Source organism: Bombus bifarius, unplaced genomic scaffold (genome assembly GCF_011952205.1).
Source record: "Bombus bifarius isolate JDL3187 unplaced genomic scaffold, Bbif_JDL3187 scf7180000010271, whole genome shotgun sequence".
NCBI classification, from domain to species: Eukaryota; Metazoa; Arthropoda; class Insecta; order Hymenoptera; family Apidae; genus Bombus; species Bombus bifarius.
In genome coordinates, this window is record NW_022885586.1 from 5195840 (window position 1) to 5209843 (window position 14004).

General features: G+C 38.5%; 1 protein-coding gene across 1 annotated transcript in view; it reads left to right on the forward strand.

Annotated features, from left to right (window-relative positions):
* The window catches only part of LOC117216364, a 136130-nt gene that overhangs the window by 45096 nt on the left and 77030 nt on the right, over nt 1-14004 (forward strand). Inside the window, exon 2 of the mRNA XM_033463021.1 lies at nt 6819-6947. The gene's annotated coding sequence lies outside the window, so the exon portion shown is untranslated. The remainder of the gene's footprint in view (nt 1-6818; nt 6948-14004) is intronic.

A 14004-nucleotide genomic window follows, 5' to 3' on the forward strand; every position in this document is an offset into this window, starting at 1 on the left:
AAAATCTCTAAAATATTTTAATAAATACTCTGTATATTTTATAAAAAATCATCTTCTAGTTCTTCCTTTCATAGTGAATGAACACAGTAATAGAAAAATAAAATTCAGCTTTTGTCCATTGTAGTATACCTCGCAAATAGGTTTCAATTGTTCTTATTCATTCCATAGCCTTATTCGTTCCTTATCTATCTAAGCTCCACGAAATTTTCCTAGCGTCGCGATATTCACCGTTAAATAGTTAAGTCACATGTAAAGCCCCTTAAAATTCAGGATCGTTTCGAGTGTGGCGGATGCCTATCCCAACCGCATGTAACAAAAGCTCGCACATTGGTGTACCGCGCCAACAACTATAGGTCGACAAGTTTATCGATGGTTTTACGGCTGGGTCCCTTTTGCCGTGACCATTCGATTCAACATCGTCGAAGGTTTAGTACTCGGCGTGCAGGCGCCGCTTTTATTGCGCACCCTGAGTCTGCTTCCTTTTCGTTCGGACGTTCATTCGTCTCGTAGATCGCGAACGTTTAGGAAACTGTTTGGACCAGTTTCCTGTTATTTTTGTTCGTCGACTTCCTCGACTGGAATTAAATTGCTGATACATAAGGGAATTTCGAATAAAATTTACACATAGAAAATGTATGTACGCAGAGTGTTCCATATAACGTAATAATATAAATTAGGAGATGATATTACGTTACAAAGTACATCGAAAATGAAAAAATAAATTTGTTTCATACCAGACTTTGCTTTCGGGAAAATTAATACTAAATTTTTATTTAATAGACGGTAATAAATCTTGCTTATGGTGTAATATTCCCAGTCATGTTTGCTTTACTGGGTAGTGGAGAAACAGGATACGTTTGATCATTTCGAAAATTGGTGAAATTATTTCTCATTCCCATGGGTATACACTTTTGCTTTTCGTATTTTTTCATGAAATTAAATTTCTACTATTGCATCGTATTGTATCCTGGTTTCATTCTATGTTCTCACAAGTCGAACAATAAACATAAACATGAATAGAAATGTATTAATTTACAGCGATGTCCATTAACCGTAATATTTTTTCTACGTTTTAGATTTATTCTTATAAAATCATCCCCTATATTTTGTAAAATCGCAGAAACACACACCTTTTTTATTTTATAACATGATATCTCTAAATAATGTATAACCAGTAATAAATTATTGTACATTTAAGGACAATTAATTATGAAACCGTTAATGAAACTCCTAATAAAAAATTTCAATTTCATTAAGCCGACGTATTAAATTTCAGAATCGATACAGAGATATCTTTTTCGCTCTACTTTCACATTAATTAATCGGTCGTCGATGAGCCAACTTTAAAATTATCGTATAGATTTATTAATTAAGAGATAGCTGAACCACGCAGGTACATGTGTCCAGCACGGCTTGATTCGCTGCTGGGTTTAAATTAGCGAGATCAAACATAATTAAGCGCACGGCCCGATTTAATCTTCGTCGAGGAACCCGTTGAATGATTTCACAATACTGTAACGTTGAGAGAATATACGCTGAGGCTGGATAGTGGTGGATATTAATGTTTCATTTACACGGCTTAGTGCACCCTATAATTATATCTGGGACCGTGATATATACAGCTTTCATTGTATTTGGTGCATCATGCATATGTCTTGTTTGGCAAACGAGTTGCACTCTCTCTTGGAATTACTTTATTTCACTAATAATTTTGTTTTGTATAATTTCGATGTACAAATTACTTTTAATTAAAATAGTAATGTACGGTAGAAGGTGATTAATCGTGGTTGTAAGCGAAAGTACCGTTTTGCTATGACAGAAATGGAGGAATTAGTAATGTGCCATTTATACAGCATATACTTCATGATTATATCTGCAATTGCGAAATGCACGAGTTTCATTCAGTTAGGTGTTCTATATGTCTTTTTCAGAATTATTATATTGTATTAATAGTTATAAAATGCTATTTTTAATTAAGCCATTTAAACGATACTAGTATATATAATTTTTATTTAAATTTGAGCACGATTTCCAAAGACACAAAGATAAAATATTTGATCTATTTTGCTTAATACATTTCTATAAATATATTTAAGAAAGTACAATTCTGAAAGAAAACAGAAAATCATCTTTCCTTCTCCGGGCTTAATCAACTCGCCCCTCAAGAGTTTAATGAAGAAAATAAATAAATAAAAAGTACTATAACGGCAAAGGACGATTAATCGTGGTTATAAAACAAAGCACAATTTTACGATGACAAAAGAGAGGTATAATTAGTAATTCCAAAGGAGCTTAATTTCTCCGAATGAAAGTTTCGCACGAGTCGCTGTAGCTACTCGTGTGAAAACTTTCCAGGCAGTGAAAGTTCGCCGCTCAGCAATTTCGCGTTCGAGAAATTGATTGGAATATCTCGAGACTTGCAGATTGAAACAGAGAAGTTTCATCAATGTTGAAGGGAAAAGGACAGATCGTAAAACTTCTCCAACTTTCAATTATGGAAAAAACACGGTTAAGAATCGGGCGGTCAGAATTCGTTTTCCTTCCCGAGAGTAAGATTAAAAAATCATTCCTCGTTGGCTACCGCTCCTCTCCGATCTCTGTTTTGTTTCTGCTTTGTATCAGGAAGGAAGCATTGAGCTTGAAATGCTCGAGCTCGAGATGCAACTTCCTTGTAAAGGACCGTCTTTGAAGTTGAAATTTCCGAAGTTGTGCCAGAGAGAAACGTGGTCGAACTTGTTGCAAATATTAGGGGCGAAAGCGAACGTAGATAATAACCGTTTCTGTAACGATAAAGAGGTTCATCGTTTCGGAGAAATTCTCTTTCTCCCTGTTCGAGACGCGTATAAAGAAGTATAAATTAAAATGACTCCTTCTAAACCTGCTTTACTTCATCGGCCATAACTAATTAAACACGGTCTTCATCACCTGCTGCGTTTGATCGTTTAAAAATGTAAATAACCTTGCTTTCCATACCGCGACAAGGCGCAAATTACGAAAAACGGAAGACGAGGAGAATAATTAAGGCGAGCGAAGAAAATCACTGAGAAATGTTGAATAGAAGATAAAGAAAGTCTTGAGGGCGATGCGTGATTCACAAAACTGCGTCGATTCTTTTGGAAAATTCTCAACCTTTGTATCTAGAAGCGGTCGGAAGATTTGTCTATATGGAAATCAAAGGTGAATCACGCTGGCTGACGCTACTACAACCACCGCGTCAAAGCCTCTTTTGTTCTCCCGTATGAAAAGTCGTTGAAATAGTCACCAGACGAAGTGGAGGTACACGTACAATTTCGGATCGACACGGTAAAGTTGCTTTCGAAATGGCTGACACGGTAAAGTTGCTTTCGAAACGGGATTGTTTCTGTGGTGCAAAGTCCGTTTCAAAGATCTCTCTTGCGTTTGGACATGTCGTTAGTTAAGCTTTCCAGTTCTCCATTTGATCTTAAAATTCAGATATTGAAATTTGTAATTTTAATTTCTCATTCTAATTAGATTGTTAACTTAGATGAAAATGAGTTTAAGACATAAAATGAGAGGAGAGGAAAGAGTCGACGATCGTCTAAAAGAAACTTCGCTTTCTTTCCGGGTAGACTTTGATCCGACGTTTTTCAAAAATTAATTAAGTTTCGGACTTTAGAATTTTTAATCCCACTGATTTAATTAATTATTTTTAATTTAGATGAAAATATGCTTAAGATGCAGAATAAGGAAAAGGGATGGCTATCATTTGAGGAGGAGTTAGGGTTCCAAAGTTTTCATATCAAAGTTAATATATAAAATAAATATTTTTAATAGGAATAGAGATAGATGTGGCGGGTAGAATGTGAAAGAAGTCGAAAATCGTTCGAGGAAGGAACAATTTAGAAGCTTACGAAGAGAGGAAAGAAACAGCTTGGGATATTCTCAAGGAATTTCATACTTTTGACAGTAATTGAAATGTATTTCCCGGTTACGGGGGAAAATATGGGTGGATTTTTTCCTGGACGTTCAGGTTCGCCCGATAATGCCACGGTATCTCAACGGTAACGGATGCGAAATTCTCGCCGCACCAACTTTCCTGCGATTTTCTCCTTTCCTTCATCGTTTCCACGGAATTTATGCGAGACGCAAAACTTTCCGCTGACGGTAGGTATACTTTGCCTTGGTGTTCTTGAAAATGACGAGTTACTTTTCTTGAAAATAAGTAAAAAAAAAAAAAAAAAGAAAAGAGGAAGAAATAGGCGAATTAAAAACGATCGAAATTATCCCTATACGTTGAATTATAAACTAATACATAGGAAAATGTTTGCTCTTCGCCACTGATAGTCACCCTCCTAATTTAGAAGGTACACACTTGCTTGAGTCAGAAGTAAATTATCGTCTAGGTATTACAACGATTTAAACCGTATTAAGACCCTGAGATGTGTTTGAAGTCGGTTGGGAAACTTCTTGGAAGTTTATGTTTCACATCTTAAAATAATCCAGCCACATTTCTCCCTATAATCCTCTATCCGGAGAACGGAACAAACTCCATGAGTAAACTCATCTGATCCCGAGGAAATTTGTGTTCTTTCGTAACTGTAATTGGATCCGTAACATTCAATACTATAGAAACGAGGAATTTAATCAAATCACAATTCCATCTTGCGCTATAATACAATAAAAATAGCAACGTTGATTTTTTCCACACAGCTTCACGGTACCAGCTGGGAAGTAATCAATCGTCGCGAATTTCTTTTCCGTGGTAGATCGATCGCATCTATCGAGTTTCATTTCACATCTCTTTCGAGTTTTCCTGGTGCCTTTTCCCGTCTGCGTCTCCAACTAAGTTCAGATAGTTCACGAGAGGTGCTTGATAAATTTTCTTCAGCAGTTTATAATAAGGCAGCTCATTCTGCACTTCCCCCCTCCCCCCTTTGCTCGTCTATCATCCTCCTCTTACTCGCGTTTCGTGCTAGTCAACCGTCGACCCTGTCTACTTCTTTTTCTTCTTCGTTTCCAAGACCTTCATCTCGACCCTTTTAGAAGTAAACTCGCTCCAAATTGCCCCTAGAAATCTCATTTCCACTCCGATACCTCCCTCCTGGAAACCGATTCTTGCCGAAAAAAGAATTACACAAAGTTACAAACGGACACGAACCTCGTACACTCTATGTCGTAGCGATGCCGTGTGCCCGAGTGACACGAGCAGCATGAGGAGGTCTGCGAACTCCTGCAGGTGAAAAAGAAGAGACAAGGGTCTGAGAGTGTTAGCACGCAAATGAATGTGGATCAGAGAGGATTGCAAGGACGGGCTTCTTCTTTTTTTTCTATCACTACCTTCCAGGTCATTTTCTCGATAGGGGTGACGTTCTGGAAAATTGTAGTTTACCTAGCCTGATCCGTTCTAGGTTCTTTCATCGGTTCGCGTTTATTGAATGAGCGTCAGAACGGTTCAGTACTCTCGCTATATTTTCTAATTCGTTTCCTTAAACCAAACCTACATCCAAACCTTCACCCAAGATTAGGTTTATGGTTATGGTTAAGGTGTTGGGGTCAATGTTTGGATGAAGGTTTGGATGATGGTTTAGACTAGAGTAAAAGAAAAAGCCTCTATTTTTGGTTTTTCTTCAAGCCTACAAATTTTCACTCAACTCGAAGACACAACGATCACGATCTTTTCTAATTAACAGCGAGGAGCGATGAAGCTTGGCTATTTTAATTTAGGTAAAACAACTTCTTCTATTGAATTTTAAAAGAGCAATTCTGTATTTCTATTTTATCGTTGAACATGATATTGTTTGGTTTATTTCACTCATTAAATGGAATAATATATAATTATAATTATAATTATATATATAACTATATAATACTATAACTAATAATAACATATATATATATAACTTGCGAGACAATTTAATTGAGATTCAGTGATTTTGGGGCACATTTTTCGATATTAATCTGATAAAACTAAGTTTGGAGTAGCTATAAAACGAGCAACGCGAGGGAAAATAATGGGATTTTTCGGGCGAATTTTGCACTAAGGCAGGAAGTTTGCACGCAATTAAGCCGTAGTCAGGCGCGTCAAATTGAATGTTGCTCGATTAATTTTCGTTGGTAAAATATTCGCCGGCGACTCGGCATTGCTCTGTCTCAAGATGAAATTTAATTATGCGAGTTAGCTTCACTCGGCCACACCGCGTTCCCGACGTTTTTTTCACACTAATAGGCTTATTAGTTTGTTATTCGTAGCTCGACGCCGCTACCTGAGAAGTTTCATGCGACCACCACGGACAACTTTAATTGGGTATCACTTCATTCCACATGTGCACCTTTTTTAGTCCTCTAGATCTCCACCGAATGAAATAACTTGTTATTCTATCGCGCACCCGTGCCACATAAACAGTTCCTGTCTTACGCTTTTATTGCCACTTGTTATTTACGAAAATCAACAACACATCAAACAAACCACATCAGAAAAAAAGTCATAGTATATGTTAAATTGATATATTTTAGAAAATTGATTTCCTATGTTCTCTAAAAAATTGTTAAAACTCTTTATGCTGTAAAAATCGCAAAAATATCGTGACTGCATTATGGAATAAAAATTGCCTGATCCACTAAAAGACGTAGACCATAGCGTTCGTCTTAAGAACGGGTTAATTAGGTAAAGAATAGAGAAGCGATAATGTTCGAGTGTGTGCCGTTTCATGAGCGAGTAAAGAGCCATTGAAAATAAGGCTGCGTTTAGAAAACCATTGGCAATGCCGCGCCCCTGCTTTCCACTTAACCTTAAAACACGAAATTCTCGTTTACTGTTCGCCACGGAGATTGATAAGCGTTATTTTGATCTTTTGTAGGAAGTAGCTGAACACCCGTGGGACAACGCGATTCAGGGTGGAAACAGAAGGCAGAGTGAGGCAAATTCAGAACGACGGGGGAGTGTGACTGAATAATCGTGGAAACTTAAAGAGAAATTCTGGGTCAAGGTGAGTTTCTTTCCATCTCGAATAACGAAATTTTATTCTTCCGTCTGGGACTCACGGTACTAGCCTCTCGCAAACTCATTATTATAGTACTGTACCTTTATAATTTGTGTAAGGGTGGAAATTAATTGCCAAAGAAATTCCTTTCTTTAGAGTATTTCATATTTAATTCTAACTCGATTTCGCTTTAACATATTATCGTTTATAGTACAAAAAAAAAAAAAAAAATATTCTGCCAGAGTTCAGTTTTACTTAATCGGAACAAGATCTTCATCAGTACTTACAAATTACGATGCTTCTGGTACAATTAGCAGTACCATTTTCTACGACTACGCCATTAGTCGAAGTTCTGTTGGAGATTTCTTCTAACTTCGCTTGAGAAGGATGCTCGAGAAGAACAGAAACTTGCGAATAAATTTTGATTGCCAGTTACGAGTGAAAGCGGGCAAGGAGGCTGGCGGTGATGATTGTCTCTGTTGCTAATTAATTTCGACTCGCCGATTTCTCAAGAAAGTTTGAACGAGGTCCGGCGTAACTTCTCACGGGACGTAACCTTAAATGAGGTAGAGAAAACACTGGTGTATAGGGGAAGAGTAGAAGAGGATAGTCGGGGCTAGGAGAGCGTGGAAATCCTAGAAAGCCTCGGGGTCAGATAGCACGCTGGCGACGGCATTTGAACTTTGTCTAAGCAGAAACAGAGTCGTTTCCGAGTTAGCTCGGATTAATTCTGAAAGTTCCATGAGGTAACCCTCGAAGGGTTGAAGTACGGGTGTCGAGCTTCCGCTCACGGGATCTCAGGGGGATGGTTATTAAATTTTGATACTCCGGATTCCTGACTTTCCCTCCTGACAAACTTGCGTCGTTTTCTACGCTACACTACCAATACTGTTGTGAAACATTCGGAATAATTTCGGCTGTCGAAAGTTTCTTAGTACGAACGAAGAGAAGTTTTGCCCGTAGCGCTAGCAAATTCTAAATGAAAGTTTTCGTTTCAAATTTCAAATGTTCCAACTTACGAATTTTCAAATTGCGAATAGCCCAATTTTTAGATATTCAAATTAAAAGTCGTAAATTAAAATTGCCAAATTTCAAATATAACCATTTTCTCAACAAGGTTTCTAAACATTTGTATTTCCAATAATAGTCACGATAGTACGGGTAAGAGAGTAGAGTAGGAAGTAACATTATCGGCGATGAAATCTGTTCTAGCAATTGTGAAGGATTTTTTCTTACTGATTATAGCTGCTAGCTCTGAAGGATTTGTAGACAAGAAACGAGCAGATGCTAAAGTTCCCTAGAATCGTTGGGATAGTACGTCATACAAACATGTCGGTATATGCACGCGAGTTGAGGTGGGGCGAAATTTCAGACCTGAAGATTTCGTTGAACTAATACCCGTGGGGCAAGAAATTGCAAACAAGATCTTCTCGTCGCCACCTCAAATTAATCCTTCGCGTGCAACAGATGAGACTTTGCTGTATGTGGCTCCTTGCTCATCTTTCAAGTTGCATCTCGATAATGATCGACCAAACAAATTGGTAAAACGATTTGAATATTTCGATATAGATTTTTGTTAATCTTTGGGAAATTCTTTCTAACATTTTAGTAATTTTTTTACATTATATATCCATAAAACCTAAAATGAAAATTACAAAGATTTCCAAAACACTGCATTCCTAATCCTGATATGTAGGCTGCCGTTTCTTCAAAAAGAACTTCACAAATGCTCGTACTTTATTTCACGAGCGTTTCTCAATTTTCAAGGAGAATTTGAAGCACAAATTTAGAAATTGCTCAGTGAAATGCATTGGTTTCAGAAACACGAGAAAGGATTTCCAGACGGAGAAAAACGCTTCGAATTTCTTCCAAGCGATTCTGTCAATATTATATGGTCCGCTGAATTCCGACCTGTTTAATGAGATCATTTCCGTTTCTTTCTTCTTTATTCCAGTTTCCGCGTGTACCTGTTTTATCACTTTACCAGCGAGGAGAACATTCTCACCTTTCCACATTATTTCTTTGAAAACTCAATAACTATACGTAATTGCTTTCTGTCGTTTGCGTCTTCGCTCATTCTGGCAATAAAATACTTCGTTCTCCGCCTTGTCACGAACACGGCTGCGTTTTCTGTAAAACGACAACAAGTCGATACAAGAATCATTTCTCCGCGACGTGAGTCTTGTTTCGTTCGAATTTCAGGATTTCATTTAATTTCCTTGCCTCCTATCTGTCATATCAAACTGTCGTTTCGATCCTCCGATTGCGCAGAATAAGCTTGGTTTTCCTGTCAAAGTGGAAATCACCTTGAATCGCCCTGCTTAGGAAATCAATGAATTCTCATACTAGTTATAACATTATTTTTAAGGCAACTTCCATCTTTGCAACATTCATAATATCTACCGTTATATGATTTTGTTAAAAAATTATCTCAAAAGCTCATAAAATATCTCTATATTCCCTCCAATATTTTATCAAATCCTCTTTTACCTTAATCCACAATAATTCGGAACATAACCACTTTTTCTGGACCAAATGAATGTCGTTAGAAGCAGTGCCACCCTCCCGTAAAATGCTCTGTATCTTGTCCCGAAGCGTCTTCCGGTTCTCGAGATATTGTCGTTCAAAGCGAGACTTAATTTGTCGCACTTCTCGTACCTGACACTCGCACGACATCACAAACCTGCCTCAAATTCGTATCCCATTGCGTGCACTGGTCAGCGGTAAACGCTGACGCAACAGTTTTTTTTACTGTTACTGGAAAAAAAAAAAAAAAATAGGTCACGGTGCATCCAAGAATTCAGCGCTTGTACGCTTGCACTTTGAGGTTCCGTATCTCGGCAACCATTTGAGATATCGGCATGAAGTAAACCGCGTTTTAAAGGCCGTGCATCCTAAAAATATATTCATAAGAAAATTCGTAGTTTTCCTGGGTGTATTTTGCCTCAAAGAATATCATTACCTTTACGTTTGAACGCTATTAAGCGGTTCTGAATAAATTATAATTGTGTTAAAGGCTTCGACTGTATGATTCGTGACACTTTTCAGATTTTGCATGTTTTTGTGGTCTTCGAAAGACGATACTCGGATGATGTGTCACCTAATAGTTATTTGTCGGATTTGGACAATGCATTTTAGTTTCTTGATATTATTTTTGTATTTATAGTTCTTTATTATTATTATTATTATTATTGTTACTAAAGAGTCTCGGTGTCCCTTTCAGGGCAAAAACGTGCCAAGGTTTAATGGGAGAAGATACGAATGGAAGGTTTTGGAAAATTTCGAAACACACAATCTGAGGTAGTTTTTCACAGTGCCGAATCAACAACTTTGGAGAAATTTGCTCTTCGGGTATATTAATCGGTAGATACGTACGAATCTTTGCAAAGACAGAATGCTGCTGCAAAATTCACGAGTACTGACAGTTTGCACTAATCCTGTTTAAATGCGTAGCAATGTTACGACGAGAATCGTGAAAGAGAGTCGGGATTTTCCGATACAGTTTTATTTTTGTCGCTGGTAGGTCGAACGAAAATCTTGTTTCTCGTCGTTGGTTCGCATAGCGTTCTCGACAGCGTAGCGTCGTTAAAACGACGTTAGAGACCTCACCTATGGGATATACGCAGTTATTCGCTCCCCCCCGGGAAATTGCTTGTGAAAGCTTGCCGTACATAAAACCCTTTCCAGCTAGCGAGCGGCGCGGAATAAATTTTTTTTCGAAAAGCTGTTGCGGCGATACTTACTCTCGATGTCCCCGTAGAACGATGCGGGCCGATTGATCGCAACAGAGTTTTCCATCGGACACAAAAAACGCTCTGTTCTGCCTGCCTTGCTTCTCTTTCCATTTCCTTCGCAAAATAACAGGACAAATCAGATAACGAACCGGGAATAGCCAATCGGATTTTCAAACGGGACACAATCCAGCTTGATATTGGAAAGCTCATCGTACAGAGTTCGATGAAATTATTCGACGCTAACACGTTGCTTTCTAACTTGATTTCCAGCAAATTTCCTGCCGCATTCATTCGGCGTTTCTCGGGGATTCATGTAATCTGTTCATGAAGAAACTTGCTCGCGAACAGGATTCCAAGAAAAATCGAACCTTGTGATCCAACGTCGACTGATTTGTGCGTTGCGAATGGTCGAGCTGGATATACGTCAAGTGTGTTTTATCGCGGAACGTAGGTCGATAGGCAGATACAGTCATTACAAATGGAGCAACTGATAACACTCGCGCCCCTGTGTTTCCAATTTTGGACTCCAGTTCTATATAACTTTGCTCTACTTTCGTGCTATCCTTCGTATCACGCAAAACCTCTAATTCACTCAAGATATACTGCAGTAGAGTGCTAAAATACTTGAACACACGACTCACTAAGGAGACAAAGATCCGTTTCAACGACTCTTTCCAACCAGGCCGACTGATAACAACGACCAAAGGACAGAGTTTGTAAGTTTAATCGCAGTTTGACGGACGTTGCCCCAATTTCGCGATGTTACGTGGTATTCTTGTTATACGAAATACGTCACGACGGAGATCGCCAAGAAGGCAGGATACCACTTCGATGGTACTTCGCCAAAACTCGTCAAATGGGAAACGAGCCCGTTACAGGAGCGTTGGAAATTATTCGATGGGATTTCAAGCTGCTTCAGCTGCTCGGGTAACCTCCATAGAAGCCATATTCTGAAAATTGAAAACATTTCACGAGCGAATGGATAACGAAACGATGAACAGAGTGCACTCGGATTATCGAGAAGTCGCTTGACCAGAGTTGGCCAGTACTAAATGGAAATCGGTCATTAGATTTTTTTCCACTGGCCGCAGAAAAATGCGTATGTACGGAAATTCGATGTGAAATTTTTCAGCGATTTTCATTGTTAGTATCATGGAGTTACATGGTTTACAAAGTGAGCCTCTCGTAGTAGCACTTAGAAGCGTGCTCCGGCAGCTAAGCCCATCTCTGTTGCTGCAACTGTGTCAAACATTATGCAGGCAAGCAAAAGCCACTTGAAATGCAAATATTTGCAGCGGGCGTAATTAAAGCCCTTGTAGGTTTCAGTTGTTGGATTGGCACCCGTTGTTGGGAAAAATATTGTCCTTCGCATAAGAAATTTCTTTACAAGGTTTCTCTGTGAATTTTTGCAAATCATCGACGAGATAAACTTAAGAGTGCCGAAGAATTTTATTCCTTCGTGTGTATTATCAATATTTTCAAAGATACAATGGAAGGACCTTTGAATATTTAGTACCTTTCGTATATTTATAAATAAAATAAAACAATATTGTTCTAATATTCTTAGAACGACATTATTGTTAGGAAGTAAATGTAAAGGGATCCGCGGACACATTCAACGAAAAACATCCTATAAGACAATAAGGGCATAGAATATTGTAACAGAATTCTATTTCCATGGTGCATATCGATTTTCGTGGATTGGAAAATTGCGAGGAGGTTTGAAATAACGAGTACATGCCGTTATTGGATCGCTGTTATGGTTGCCTGGAAAAAGTACCGGTTTTTATACTCGAAGGTCCATTGAAAGGGACTTTTCCCTGATACTTGCTGAATCGCTGGCAAATTTAACGAGACACATTCTGTAGATTATACGAAAGGGAGCGTAGGATTTTGAGATATCAAACATTTTAAAAACGTTGTTATTTTTAAATCATTTGTAAATCGATAAAATCACGTTATTCGCAGAATCTTCCATTTATAACTACAAAGCAGCAATTAAAAATTGTTATATCACGAACGATGAAGGTATAAATGTCAATGGAAGACAATAACACATAGATTGTGTAACATTGCAATATGTGTTTTACGTTGTAAAGGATTCTTTTGTATTTTATTCCGTGCGATAAAAAGTATTGTTTCAGTGGTTACAAAGTATCGAATTCGTCAGTGCAATCGAATGTTATTTACGAACGATTGCGTCTGCTGGTATAAATATTATATCTACGCATACACGAGAGCAAGATCTCTTTCTGGGGGAAACATGCGCGTGCTTTTTTGCGGTGCGCTGGCAGAACGTAGTTTAAAAAGGTTCGAAACGTGATCTCGAGCGAACACGTTTGACCATTTGTCGAGAAAATTGGAATTCCTTTGGCAGAGAACGCGTGGCGATACAAGTGAAATAAAACGTTACAATAATTTGCAATTTAATCAAATAAAGAAAAGCATTATCGCCGATGTTCATTCTCTTTCATCGTTTGGTTAATTTTACGCTTGAATACTAGAGGGAACGAAACTTTCAGTTCCACTTAAAAATCAACGATTATTTCTCCGCCTTAAAATTACCCATATAATTCTTCAAACCAAATTGATCCATCTCGGAACAAGAAATTGCATTAGTATCTCATCCTATCTGCCCTAGCAATTTTCTGTGAAACCAGAGGAAGAATCTTTCGTCATCTATCTTGACGCGATGCAAGCTATCTTTGCAGGCCGACTTGGCCTGACCTGTTTTAATTTTCAATTTCCACGGGAACAGGAAGCAACAACCACTTGGCTCGATAGCCAACCTTCAACTCCAGAGAACCATCTCGTCTCGACAATTATTTTCGAAGTGGTTACGGATTGCTGCGATCAAGTCGATTAAATGTTAGTAACGCGAATTGATCGTGATCTTCGTTCGATTTCCAACATCGCGTCAATCGGGAGAAAACCGGCATTGATTTTCTTTCCGCCTTCCGGTTGGACCGGAGGTGTTTATCCGGGAACCAAGGGTAGGAAATTCGTGACGAGTTGGGGAGAACGAGCGGAGCAACACCGGAGAGACATTTCCATCACAAAAACGGCCGCTTTCGGTGGATCAAACCGGGAGGACGCCACTCGAATATGTATGGGGCCGAAAGGGGCCATCGGTACTCGACAGCCCTCGTTCGGGATATTCATCAGGAGTCCAGAACTTCCGTTTCCTCGAGTTCAGGTGCTGGATCAATTCATCGAGTGGAGATGAAGGGGTTTATGGAGATGAAGGAAGTTAAAATTAAGATGATTGCTCGCTGGGATTTTTGCGAAAGAAGCGGATGTGCAATTTCTTGAACGATAATCTTGAGTTT